At 40.8% G+C, this 13,585-nt stretch overlaps 1 protein-coding gene across 1 annotated transcript in view; it reads left to right on the forward strand.

The window, feature by feature from the left end:
- Positions 1 to 13,585, forward strand: part of CSMD1 (CUB and Sushi multiple domains 1) — a gene marked incomplete at both ends in the record, with an annotated part of 1,184,444 nt that overhangs the window by 1,016 nt on the left and 1,169,843 nt on the right. The window lies entirely within an intron of this gene.

Genomic DNA, 13,585 nt, shown 5'->3' on the forward strand with positions numbered 1-13,585 from the left:
GTTCCCCTTGCGGTCTGTGATGTCTAAGCCTCTCTTAACCCTCCCAAGGCAAATTACATCGTTCCCACCATTTTATTTTTCTCACCGCTTCTTTTTCGGTGCGGAGGTGGATGGAGCGGGGAGGAGGGTGCGGGGAGAATCGGTCGCAGCTCGGGCTGGCGGGCGCTGCCGGAGCCTTCCCCATCCTGCGGGTGCCCGCAGCCGGGGCCCCTGGTCCTCCCGGGAGGCTCTGCAGGGCGCCCGGCCCCCGGCAACGTCCGGCCGCCATCCGCAGGGAGAGGCGGTGGCAGGCCAGCCCGGTCTGCCAGCATCCGGGAGGGAGCTTCGCCCGGTGGCACCGCTTCTCTTCCCGGACCCAGCCGCTGCTCCGGTTCACCAGGCAACGCCACCCGTCTCCCCCGGTCGCCCTGCCTCCGCGGGGAATGGAGAGCGGGGAAGGAGCAGCGCCGGTGTTTCCTGGGCTCTGAGGCAGCTGGCTCCGGGAGACCGGACTGTGCTTGGCGGCACATACAGCCCGGGGCGGGCGGGGGCTTCTCGGCGTGCCCGCCCTGCCCAAACTTCCAGCACCACCCCCCCACCTCCAGTGTCTTGGCCCCCGATTCCCCCCGGCCTGGGCTGGCAGCCGCCCCCAGCCCGCACGTTTACCGGGAGCCCTGGCGCTGCCCCGGGCCGGGCGGCGTTGCTGCAACTTGCCGCACACATGGGAGACGGACTGGCCCCGCACAAGGTCCCGGTCGCCTCGGGACGAGCTGAAGACGCGGCCTCGCCGGCTCCCGGGGCGGGCCGACACCAGCGACTCATTTGTTAAATACACTGTAGCTGGTTCTGTCGTTTGACATTTAAGTGTTTTCTTTTCATGGCTGACAGCACATATGAAAAGCTGGAGGCTGGATCATGGTTATTCAGCGGAGATCCGACGTGTTTTGCTTACATACAAAGGCTTTGCCAGGAACATTTGGGCACTGCCGCCGATGCTGCTCTGCAGAATGTAACTATACCTCGCTTAATGTGGAGCAGCAACACACCAACTTAAAGGCTACAAACTGACTTAATATTGAATTCAAACAACAGGTAGACGGGGGAACCAGCGGGGACATTTTACATAATTCTTTCCCATTTAACTTCTTACCCATTACCAGGCAATCGCGCACAGGTACCTATATTTAGGCAACTGTAATCCTGAGGCTGAAATTGCATTCATAGTTTAGAGAAAGAACTCCTTCCTTTATAGCATGTAGAGCCTAGGCTTTCAGAAGCACGCAAAATTTTAATTAATAGATCCCCGGAACTCTTTGTTTTCCCAGCCTCTTGGCAGTCGAATCATTTGGTAGTCACTGTGCTAGGATTCACCCAGGGTTTGGTTGGTTTGGGGGTTTTATGAGGAAAAAATAAAAGTGAATTTCTGGAGGTGTTGCCACAGGCGTTCCCATATATTTTAGGAAAATGAGGGGTGAGTTGCTTTCCACATTGTTCCTCATTATGAAATGAAATTGAAACCCTTTGTTGCTGTGCAATTTTTCATAACTTTTTAAAGGAACAGGAAAAGACGAAAGTGAACATTGTGTCACCATTCATTGTGGTACACGAAGTGCAGCCCTATATGTTTCTTTGGACTCTTTTTGTCTGACTTGATGTATCTGAGTGTTTTGGAAAATATCTGGAGGATTCTTCCCTGTCCATCATGCTTTAACCATCAAGGGAAATGAGTATGGAGTCATTTAAAGGAACCACACTCCTAGAAACTACCCTATCATAGCAGTTAGGCTTCAACAAAGCAGGCAGCACTGTGCTCAGCTCTGCATGTTAAGATGGGTTTGTTTATAGAGCCATTTACTAATTCTGGTACATTATAGCCTAGCAAAAGCAAACATAAGAAACCTATGGATTTGCTTGAAATATGAAACACGTCAGTATCATTTCTGTAAAAATTCATACTGCTAGGCAACAAATGGTAAATTTAGACTGAACTCAGACTAAAATTCAAGATAAACGATTAAAATATCTTTCTGCTGTGACCTGAGGTCCGTGGACAGCCTATTTTCAATGTAGAAATGGATAATGCTTTATACTTAAAATTGTCCTGGTACGTGTTTTCAAGATAATTTTCTGGACTTTCAGATAACCAAATGCAAGACCTTCATTGGCATCTAATTGCCTCAAACAAAATCTACATAAACATGCTTATGCACAGAGGTATCATTCAGATTAATGGAAATAGCAAAGGGAAAACATTTCTCTTTTTCAATTGAATCCAGACAGTGAAAGGACTCCCACATTTACAGCTTAGGATTTTTTATTATTATTTTTTTATTTATTAAAGGAAAGAAAAGAAATAAACCTCAAAACATTTTATGTACCCTCTGTTTGTTGCTATCACTTTGTCAAAATAATTGCCATGAGTACATCACACAAGGTTACCACTGTGTTTAAGGTCTAATCCTGTTGGACTGAGAGTGTTTGTCTCTTTTAAAGCCATGTATTTTCTCTCTCCAAAGCAGTGTTTCTCAAACTGTGAAGCTGGTCTCTCTAGAGAGGCTTCATTCTCTTCCAGAGAAGACTAAAGCGATTCTAGAGAAAATGGGCTGAAAAGGGGTATTTTTTAAAAGAGTATCAGAGCTAGGTGTTGAATACCCAGGTGCAAACCCAATGCATTCTCCATCTCCCATCCCAGCAAAGAATTTACCATATAAAGACAGAAAATACAACAGCCAGCTCTGACCACATAATATTTTAATGTAAAAATGCATGTACTTTTTGGCAAGGTCTGTATCTTTCCCAACTTTCCATCAAGATATGTGCATAGTGTTCTTAACTCTGTAGAGGAATAGGAAGTATGGTCAATTTGAAAATAATATAGTAGAGAGCATATCAGTTCAACAGAGATTCCCCAAACACTCGTTTTAGACCTTTGAACCTGTAGATGAGATTGGAATTCCCATCGTCAGGCAGTACAAGGTTATCAGCTCCTCTGGAGTGTGAGGAGCAGGATACTGGTGTGAGGAGCTGGAGACGGCATACAAGCAGGTGTGAGTACTCAGGAACTTCAGGATGTACTGAAATCTCTGAGGGCACTTCAGCACCGTTTGTGATCTATATAGATAGGAACCATTCTGCAGATTGTTTTCTGCTTATTTTACTGACTGTCACTCCCATGTCCCTTTGTAGAGCATGTACGATTTTGATCAGGCATGGGCTTTTTTGGGGGAGGGGGCAGTTGTATTTCCTGTCTCTGCAGACTGCTTTTTCTATACAAACATGGAATCTAGCTTGCATCTTTTTATTACTCATTATGTGGTAGTACTATTACATATGCTTTGACATATGCAAGTTTTTTAAAGATATCTATGGGCCTGTGGCCTCAATATACTTACATTCTTGAAAACTTTGGCAGCACCAAATTAGGAACAATCTGAAACTGTAATTATTTTGAACAGAAACCGATGTGTCTAAGGTTTGCCATGCTCTCTAGAGAGGCTGAAAAGCCTTAGGGACCACTGTTTTCAACTTTTTCAAGACATGTAATCTGTGCACCATCACATTAAACTACTCATAACCTTTCCTCAGAGAAGTAACTGCTTAATAGTGTGACTGTACAAGACCTCCAATGAATTTAAAGATGTAATTTCATTTTGCTCAAATCCTGATTGAACTGTCACGTTTCTTTGACCATGATAACATTATTCTGCTAGTAAACAGCTTTAAGTGTAAGCACCAATGCTGGAGTGTAGTGCAGGCTGCCTGTAACCAGCAGAGGGATGCAGTGTGGAGAGGGGAGCTGTTGGCTTAACTCTGCAATCTACCCAAGCAGTAGCATAAGTATGAGACGATCTCTAATAAAGGTCGAGCATACCACTGGATTTAAATCAGCATCACCGAATAAGAATCTGATCTCTAATTCTTCATATGGCTGCAAAATCACCCAGATTAGACTGAGATAAATTGGTTGTTCTTCCAATATGGAATAAGGATCATACGGAAATTCTCCTAATGAATATGAATCACTTTGTTTTACTTAGATGTTTTACTCTTCTATATCAGTTGCAATTTCCTTTAAGCCATTTTTATCAACCAGCAAGTTTTGAAATAAGGATGAATGCCGTTAATGCCTGAGGAAAACTGTGAGATCTTACTTTGTCCTTACACATTCTTGTTCTGCCTGGATGAAAGACTTCACTATACGACATTTCCATTGCATGTAAGAAAATTTACACTATATTTGTTATACACATTTCTCAATGGAATAACTGCTTAAACAAATTACTTGGATTATATCTAGTGTTATATTCACACATAAAGGCAACATTTATCAGTTGCCTGCATTTAGTAGTTGAATAGTAAATGGAGGCACACATGCACTGAAAACTCTTACAAGAGTAATAATACATCTTATTGCCAATAACAAGTCTCACTTGCTCAGAGAATATTTTTTTCTGCATTTCTTACTCATATGGAAAAAAAAAAATAAAAGAGAGAAAATTACAACATTGCCGTTTTTACCTGGAAGGCACATTCAGTTAACAGGGCAGAGAAGGATTTAATCACCATTATATTGCTGATGATTAACCAGGATTCCTCTTGATTAATCAGAATACCATCAATTATTTGCTTTTAGCAAAAGATAAGCCAAAAAAAAAAAAAAAGACTATTTCTTGCAATTGCAGTAATGCTTTAATTTCTATCATAAAATTAATCAGTTTGTTATAGTTTTGTAATTATTAGATTATGCATTTTAGCAATACCTTCATGCATATTTTTAAATACTGATTTCACTTCTTTCAAATTCATTTCTTGTCTTACACTGCAAGAAAAAGCTAACTTCAGACAGTTGTGAGGGTCCTACTCTGTTACAGTGGAAACTGAAATTTCTGTTGATTTCAGCAGCGGTTGGATTGTCCAGTTTGAAAAGTTTGCTACTCTGAATAATGCAGGTATAATTCTATGATTCTATGAACAGTGGAGCCAAACCCTGTCTAATATGAGCTGTCATGGCTGAGAACTTCTGGCAATGTTTACATCCATGTGTGACTGAGAAAAAGGAAAGCTGGATAAATCTGAGCAACCAACCTTGATAATATTAAAAAATTTATATATTTATTGAAGTAATTTGTTTTTAAACAGTATCTCTGGTGTCTCCAAGCATGGTATTGTCTGACTTATACCTTGCTTCCTCTATTTTTGACTCTGCTTTTTCCTTAAAGAAATTATGAAGGACAATTTATAGAGAAAGCTAGAATCATTTAGTCTTTGGATGTTTTATGCCTCTCTTTTTTACAGTATCCCATGGTTACTAAAGTACAGAATCACGTTCTGTGTTCATGTCTCCGTTGCACATTGGCTTTCCAAAAGAAACGTTTCCAGCACTGCAGCTGACACAGAGCTGAATAAATAATAATGAATAAAACTTTGTCAGGGTTTGTTTTGCAAACTTGCATAAAATACGGTCAGCATTCTAAAATTACATTTTGCAGCACTTGCTTTGTGCCTTATTTTCCATTTCAAGGCAATGACATTTTCATGCAGTTTTGCCAAACATGAAGTTTTTCTTCTTTCTTGGCTGAAAGTTTTCCATGGTTTTTTTTTCCTATTAGAAAGCAATTTCTCAACCTATATTGGAGGGTGGTTTTTTTTCTGTTTAAATGCTCTTACAATTCTGTTGTTTGCAGCAAATTCTTGATATTTTACACAGAGCAAATCTGTTTCTAGGGTCTGTCTTTTCCTAATCCTATGATTTGCAGATCAAATGGTTACATATATTTTGCCTTCACTGGTGCTGAAACACCATCAATGTACGGTACACCGGGAACAAAAATACAGCCACCCTTACTCTGTATTTGAAGCTTGAAATGGATGGGGAGCTTGGCTCAGTTGCTTAGTGTATCCAAAATAGATGAACAAGAGCTTTGGCTTGGCTTTGGACACTGTGCTTGATCTAGAACTTGCCTTGAATGAGCGCCTCAGGGCTCAGTCTGAACTCATGTTGTGTACAACATGTGCCATGTAGCTTGGGACCTACATCAGACTGCTGGTATCCAGCACAGCTAGAGGTGCAAGGAGCAAGGAAGTGATATGGTCAGGAAACAGCTTACGTTGGGAAGGAATTGTCTAGATATTACAGGAATACACATGAGCTCATGGAACCTGCCTTGCCTTGAACCTTAGAAAAAAAACCAAAACAGATTACTCTGAGGATAAGAAAAAAAGAAAGAAGGGTGCTTCTTGAACAACAGTGAGGATTTTGAAAAGGCCACTTTGATTAAATAAATTTAAAAAAGCAAAGTGCTTAACTTATTTTTAGACTAATTTTATGTGCTTCTGGTTGTGAAACAAATGGTCATGACAAATCACACTGTTCTTACTAGTGTCTGTGAGATATCAATGCAGAATCTGACTGCTTCCAAGTGACTAAGTACACTATTTTAGCTTTGCCCCAGCAGCAGATCCTCTGTTGGTATCCTGCTGATATTTCTCATAATATATAGATTGAGTCATACCAAGCATGTTTGGTGGGGGGAGGGAGAGCTGTTTTTTCACTTTTAGAACCTCGGTACTATTAAGCAACTGCTAATATCATAATCGGTGACCCTCTGCACATCTAGACATCTCTTGAGAAATTAAATTGATTTTCTTTATCATAGCATGTAAATATCCTGAGCGCACATTTTGACCCTTTGTTTGCAGTGTCTCTAACACTGAAGAATGTAGTGTTAATAGATTTTACGAAGTCAACAGTGGCAGCAGTAGCAGCATTTTGATTGTGAACTATATATACTCCACCATTTCTGTCTTACTTTCCTATGTGGGGGAGGCTTTATCATGGTATTTAATTAACATAAATGAAATGCCGAAATTTTTCTTTCTTTTTAACAGGTACATAATGTAGTTAACTTGAGACAAATCTGCCAGTTTGTAGAGAAAAAGCATTCTGCTATGCAGAACTTGGTATGTTGGACATAGACACTAGTCATCAGCTGAATAGTTTGGGTTGCTGTATGTCGGATTCTGACCAGTTAGGACCTGATCTAGAGGTGGGGGAACTGACAGAAAAAAAAAATCACATTAACCTTAAGGGACTCTGAATCTGGCCTTTATTATAGCTACATATCGCACACAGAACTTGCATTAAAACAAGGATGGTGGAACAAACCTAACAATCAGAAAGAAAATTCAAACTCTTTGTTATTATGAATACAAAATGCTATGCATCACAGAAATGTCATTTAGAATCATGGAATGGTTTGGGTTGGAAGGGACCGTAAGGATGCTCTAGTTCTAACACCCCTTCCATGGACAAGGACACTTTCCACTAGACTGGGTTACTCAAAGCCCCATCCAGCCTAGTCTTGTCTCCCTTGTTGGGGCAACCTCTTCAGTGTCTCACTATTCTCACAGTGAAAAATTTTTTCCTCATATCTACTCTAAATCTATCCTTTTCCAGTTTAAAGCCATTCCCCCTTGTCCTATCCCTAACAGGCCCTTCTCAAAAGTCCCTCTCCAGTTTTCCTGTAGGCTACTTTAGGTATTGGAAGGCTGCTCTAAGGTCTCTCTGGGGCCTTCTCTTCTCCTGGCTGAACAATCCCAACGCTCTCAGCCTGTCTTCACAGAAGAGGTGTTCCAGCCCTCTGATCATCTTTGTGGCTTTCCTCTGGACTTGCTCCAACAGGTCCATATCCTTCTTATTTTGAAGGCCCCAGAGCTGGATGCAGTACTCTAGGTGGGGGTCTGATGAGAGCAGAGTAGAGAGGAAGAATCCCCTCCCCTGACCTTCTAGTCACACTTCTTTTGATGAAGCCCAGTATGTGGTTGGCATTCTGGGCTGCAAATGCACACTGTTGGGTCATGTTGAGCTTCTCATTAACCAACACCTCCAAGTCTTTCTCCTCAGGGTTGCTCTCAGTCCGTTCTCTGATCAACCTGCAGTACAAATAGTGCTTGGATTGCCCTGACCGATGTACAGGACCTTGTGCTTGGCCTTGTTGAACTTTCATGAGTTTTGCATGGGCCCACCAGATGGTCGTGCCTGTGAAGGGCAATCCATCGTTTCCAGCATGTCAACAGCTTGGTGTCATTTGCATTGAAGATACGTGATGCCTCAAATTTTTTTACCTATCTATCTGAAGTGTATCTCACTCCACTGGCTTTCACTAGTTATATAATTTATTTGGTTCTGAGGAGAGATTAGCCTTTAATTGCTTTCTTTAGCAACATTTAGTAAACAGACTGATAGCATGGAGATGATCTATGCAAACAGCAAAGAAGGATTTCTTCAACTCACGTTGCCATGACAATTCAGATTTTTCTTGTCAACTTTTGAGAAGCGCTGAAGTAATTTCTTTAAAGCAATGAATCAGGGAATATTTTGGAAATTGAAGTTGCTCTGTTTTTTTCAATTTAGTGTCATTTAACACAGTGAAGGGCCTGACCAAAAATATTTTAAAATCCACAAACAAGAACTATTGCAAAAAATATAACATCATGGAACCTTCTTCATGGATCTCTGGTGATTTGCACTAGCAGAGAAGCTGACTTCATGTGACTTAGATTTTTTTTTTTTTTTAAATAGCTATATAATAATATAAATAGTGATCATAAGCCAATAATGGATAATGAAGAGTGGAGAGGGCAGCTTATAGTTGTCATTTTTATCTTCATGACTATTTTATCTTGAAAGTTATTTTCAGGAAATTAAATTACAGAAGGGTTATAGAACAAAACCTAATCGTTTTATTTTTGTTACAGTTCCAATTATAAAATTAATTCAATGAATGAGAAACAAAATCAAAAGGCTGTTGTCCACGTACTTAAATTGCTATCCAAGATATGTCTCATATACAATATTATTACTAATCAAACTGGACTTTTCTCTTCTGCTTTGTTTTAAGTGAAATGGAGTGCTTTGAAAATACCTAAACCTGGTCCAAACTACTTTAATTTAATTCTTAAGAAATAAGTGATTGGCTTAAAGTGGTATTTCTTAGTACTGTGAGCAGTGAGGGAAACCTAGTAAACGAAAAGAAGATAACACAAAGTGCTGTTTCTGCTGGGAAAATAAGTTTCTCTGTATAGAAGACAAGAAAAGTAGCTCAGTAATGGTTTTCTTTTTAAAATGTTCCTGGCAGATGATGCCTACTGAGTTGGTGTAGTTTGTTTACCGCTTTGCAATGGATTTGAGATGAGTCATATCACATTAGAAGGAAAATTGAGAAGTTGTTTTGTCAAAGTGAATTCAATTTTTCTTTTGATTTTTTTCATATACACTCAAATTATTATTTCTCTTTAAACAGAGACACCTAATTGATTTTTGTTGTTGTTGTTGATTCTTGTTGTGCCCATAAATCCAAATTCCCGTTGTTAGAAATGGTTAAGTCCAGATCTGTAATTTCTGTATACTGGAAAAGGTGACAGAGCTGGATTCTTCTGTTAGCCTCATGCACCTTCTGTAAAGTACTAGCTATTTTATTGCTAAGCTAGGTTGTACCGCAATAATTTCAGCCTCTACAAGTATGGTTGTTTTCGAAAGCCTTTCTATCCCCTTGCCTTCAGAGCAGGAGCTGAATGAGTAACGACTATAGGATGAGTCCTCAAGATTTCATATTGTACAGGAATCTTTATTTCTGTCTTATTTCCTTACTAACTTTATAAGTCCACTTCACTGGTAACGCATCTCAGTGTATCCACAAACAGTGTTAAGGTAAAGTGGTACTTACTTATGTGAATATTTAATAAAGAAACAGACCTGTGGATGGAATACACTTAGGATAGATAGCAGGTCATAGACATTCCATTCAGCATGAAAAACAACCTTCTTTTTCCAAAATATCTGATGGAAGAGGAGATGCATTTATTGAATAAAACAACATGTACATACCGAACGATAAAAGCATCCATCTGAGCTCATTTACCTGCAAAACAGGTCATAGTGTCAAGTTCAAGGATGCTGGGAAGGGGACAGAAGGTACTGATAATTGTCAAGAGCCTAGATTTGTATTTTTACTTTCTTGGCAGGAGTGTCAAATATCTGCAGTTCCCACTGCCATAAAAGAGAACTGCAGACCTCAGCATTTTTGAACATCAAGGAATTTGTACTGAACTTACTTTTACACTTGAGAATCATCATAATCTGAATGCAGTATAGAGCTGTAAAGAGAATGAATAGACAAAAGTATTCAGCATTTACTATAGTTATCCCCCAGGTAGTGTCTGAATTAAGCAGTTTTCCACAGTTGTGGGCTTTTTTTTAGGATTCCTCAAGGGAAGTTGTGGTTTGTTTTTCTTTAAAATGGTTGTACTTAAGTAATTCTGTGTATTAAAAAAAAAAAAAAAAAAAGACCCTGGATCTGATGTACCCTGGAACAAAATGTTTGTGATAACAAAGCAAACATCAAATGCAGCAGCAAATCAGAATTTGGAGTGAAGCCAGCTCATAGACTACTGGCTATATTGCATAATGGAGGCTGTTGTCCTGGCCCAGAATTAAAAACAATCAGCTCCACTTCCACTTTATTTCCTCTATGAGTATCCATAATTTCTACATTTATCCCACATTGATGGTAACTAGTTGCAGTTCTTTGGGGCTCAATTTTTTCTTTCAAAGAAACAGAATGTTTGGAAGAGGAGAGGCAGGCTGTGGTGGAAAAAAGGGTATCTACCCAGTTTTACCACTGTAGGATAGGCACCAGACTTCTTTGGATATTATTGCGCATTGCTATGCAAACCGTACTGGCAGGACAGATAGATTTGTGCAAATGCTTTGAATGTGTCACTTTTTTTTTTTGTCACTGTTGGGCTTGCATGGTGAGGTTTTGGTAGTGGAGGGGCTACAAGGGTGGCTTCTGTGAGAAGCTGCTAGAAACTTCCTCTGTGTCAGACAGAGCCAATGCAGCCAGCTTCAAGATGAACCTGCTGCTACCCACCATCAGCAACGGTAGTAGCACCTCTGGGATAGCATAATTAAGCAGCAGAAAAAGTTACTGCACAGCAGCAATTGCAGCTGGAGAGAGGAGTGAGAACATGTGAGGGAAACAGCTCTGCAGACACCAAGGTCAGTGCAGAAGAGGTGAGGTGGAGCAGAGAAGAGGTGGAGCAGAAGAATCTCTCTGCTCCAGGTGACAGAGCAGAGATTCCCCTGCAGGCCATGGTGCATCCCATGCTGAGGCAGGCTGTGCCCCTGCAGGCCATGATGTCCATGGTAGAGCAGATTTCCACCTACAGCCCATGAAAGACCTCACGCTGGAGCAGGGGGATGCCCAAAGGAATCTGTAACCCCTGGGAAGCCCACAGTACAACAGGCTCCTGGCAAGACCTGTGGCCCTGTGGAGAGAGGAGGCCACACTGGAGCTTCCTGTTCCTGGAGGACTGCACCCATGGAAGGGACTCGTCCTGGAGCAGTTTGTGAAGAACTGTGGGAAGGACTCACACTGGAGAAGTTCATGGAGGACTGTCTGCCATGGGAGGAACCCCATGCTGGAGCAGGGGAAGAGTGTGAGGAGTCCTCCCTCTGAGGAGGAAGGAGAGACAGAGACAACATGTGATGAACTGACGATAAGCCCCATTCACTGTTCCTCTGTGCCATTGAAGGGGAGGAGACAGAATTTGGGAGTAAAGTTAAGCCTGGGAAGAAGGGAGGGGTGGGGCAAAGGTGTTTTTAAGATTTGGTTTTATTTTCTCATTATCCTACTGGTTTGATTGGTAATAAATTAAACTCATTTCCCCAGGTTGAGTCTGTTTTGCCCATGATGGTAATTGGTGAGTGATCTCTCCATGTCCTTATCTCAACCCATGAGACTTTTGTTGTAGTTTCTCTCCCATGTCCAGTGGAGGATGGCAGTGACAGAGTGGCTTTTTTGGGCATCTGGTGTCCAGCCAGGGTCAGCTCACCACAATCATATAGCACTGGTATTTTCAGGTACAGTTTTGTAAAGCAGAAGTGTTTTGCATGACTGTTTCAACAGAAGTTTGCTTCTCAGATCTGCTCAGTCACTCTGCTGTTGTCTATGTACTATCCTAAAAGAGCGATGTGCATGAGGATCAGGTCCCCTGGGGGAAAAGACTCGATTAAAAAAAGAAACTACTGTTTGACACTAGAAAGATAATGTACTGCCCACTGTGAAAAAATAACCTATTGTGGCGAAAGACTGTGTCAGATGAGGGACTGGCATTCAGCACAGACAGCATAGGCAGCTGATGGAAATAATACTTATATTTCATTGACACACTTTCCAGTAGTACCACTGAGGAAGGTAACCTGTCTTAGAAGAGAATCCACATATGAAAAAGCATGACAGCATTTAATGGGGGTTTCAGTCAAGACTATTTTAGTTTCTTAAATCAATTCTTACTCTCCTCATTTGCCTTCTTCCACTCATTATTTTCTAGGATATTTTATCTATTCTGCTATTTATTCTTTAAATGAAAGTTCACTAGGCAGTGACATGGCTATAGCGTAATTTATTAATCTGCTTTATGGTAATCCTAGGGTATAGGGACTCATCACACAAATGATTATATGAACATGAAAAAAAAACCCCGAAATTAACACCACGGACAATATTGTGACAGGAAACAGATCTAGGGAATGCTATTTCTTGCATGACCAGAATAAAGAAAAAAAAAAATCTTCTGAAACACCAAGAGCAGCTTCATGCTTCCATGTATTTTACAGAGGACATAGCCCAGATTATTTCACTCACATCCATCAATAATGATTCTTTTTCATTTTATTCTTTTTTTTTTTTTTTGTCCTAATCTCCATTACTGGTATTTGTCTTACTGAAGAGCAATGCATAACCACCTTCCCTTATTGTCTCCAGTAGCACAGGCATACTGGTGTAGTCTCACTGAGCAGAACTGGTAACACAGCTCAAAACTTGAAAAGTCTGCTGGCAAGTGCCCTCAGTAGAAACCCTCAGACCATTACTGTGAAGGTCTGATAATGACCGATGCCCTCATGGGCATAGTAGTCCAGTTGCTGAGCTGATACACAGGTTTTATGCTGATGTGCTGAAAATAATGGCTTTTATCTCGTAGGACTGGCAGAGCTAGCACCATCAGATTTGCATCATTAAACACTATTTGTCTTTCCTTTCCTCTTACTGTTTCTTTAAAATGTGCCTTTTGCAGACCTTATATTTCTTGTTCCAGTCATTCTACAATTTCCTCCTCTGCTGGAGTATAAGACACCTTTTTGTTATACTCCAAAGTGGCTGTTTAACATTCCCATGGATGAAAGCACCCAGAGTCTAATCTGTGATGAGTCCTGCACTGGGCAGCCAGCAGAAACACTGCAGATGGGCACAAGACACTTTTAAAACCAGAAGAGGTAAGTCAGGAACATAAGCTGTGCCCAGATTTTGTGCTTGTCCCATGAATTTAGCTAAATTTCAGTCTTCACATATTTAAAAATGCAAAAAGTGTCACATCAGATCAGACCAAAATAACCTCTCTCTGACAATGGCCATTAGCAAATGCATAGAAAAACTGCAGGAAACAAGATATAGACAGCCTTAGATTTTATCAGCCTCTGGCCAGTTTAGGGAACTCTTTACCTAGAGGTTGCATCTATGTTGCACATTCGTCAATAAACTTAACT

Source organism: Psittacula echo (genome assembly GCF_963264785.1).
Source record: "Psittacula echo genome assembly, chromosome: 4".
NCBI classification, from domain to species: Eukaryota; Metazoa; Chordata; class Aves; order Psittaciformes; family Psittacidae; genus Psittacula; species Psittacula echo.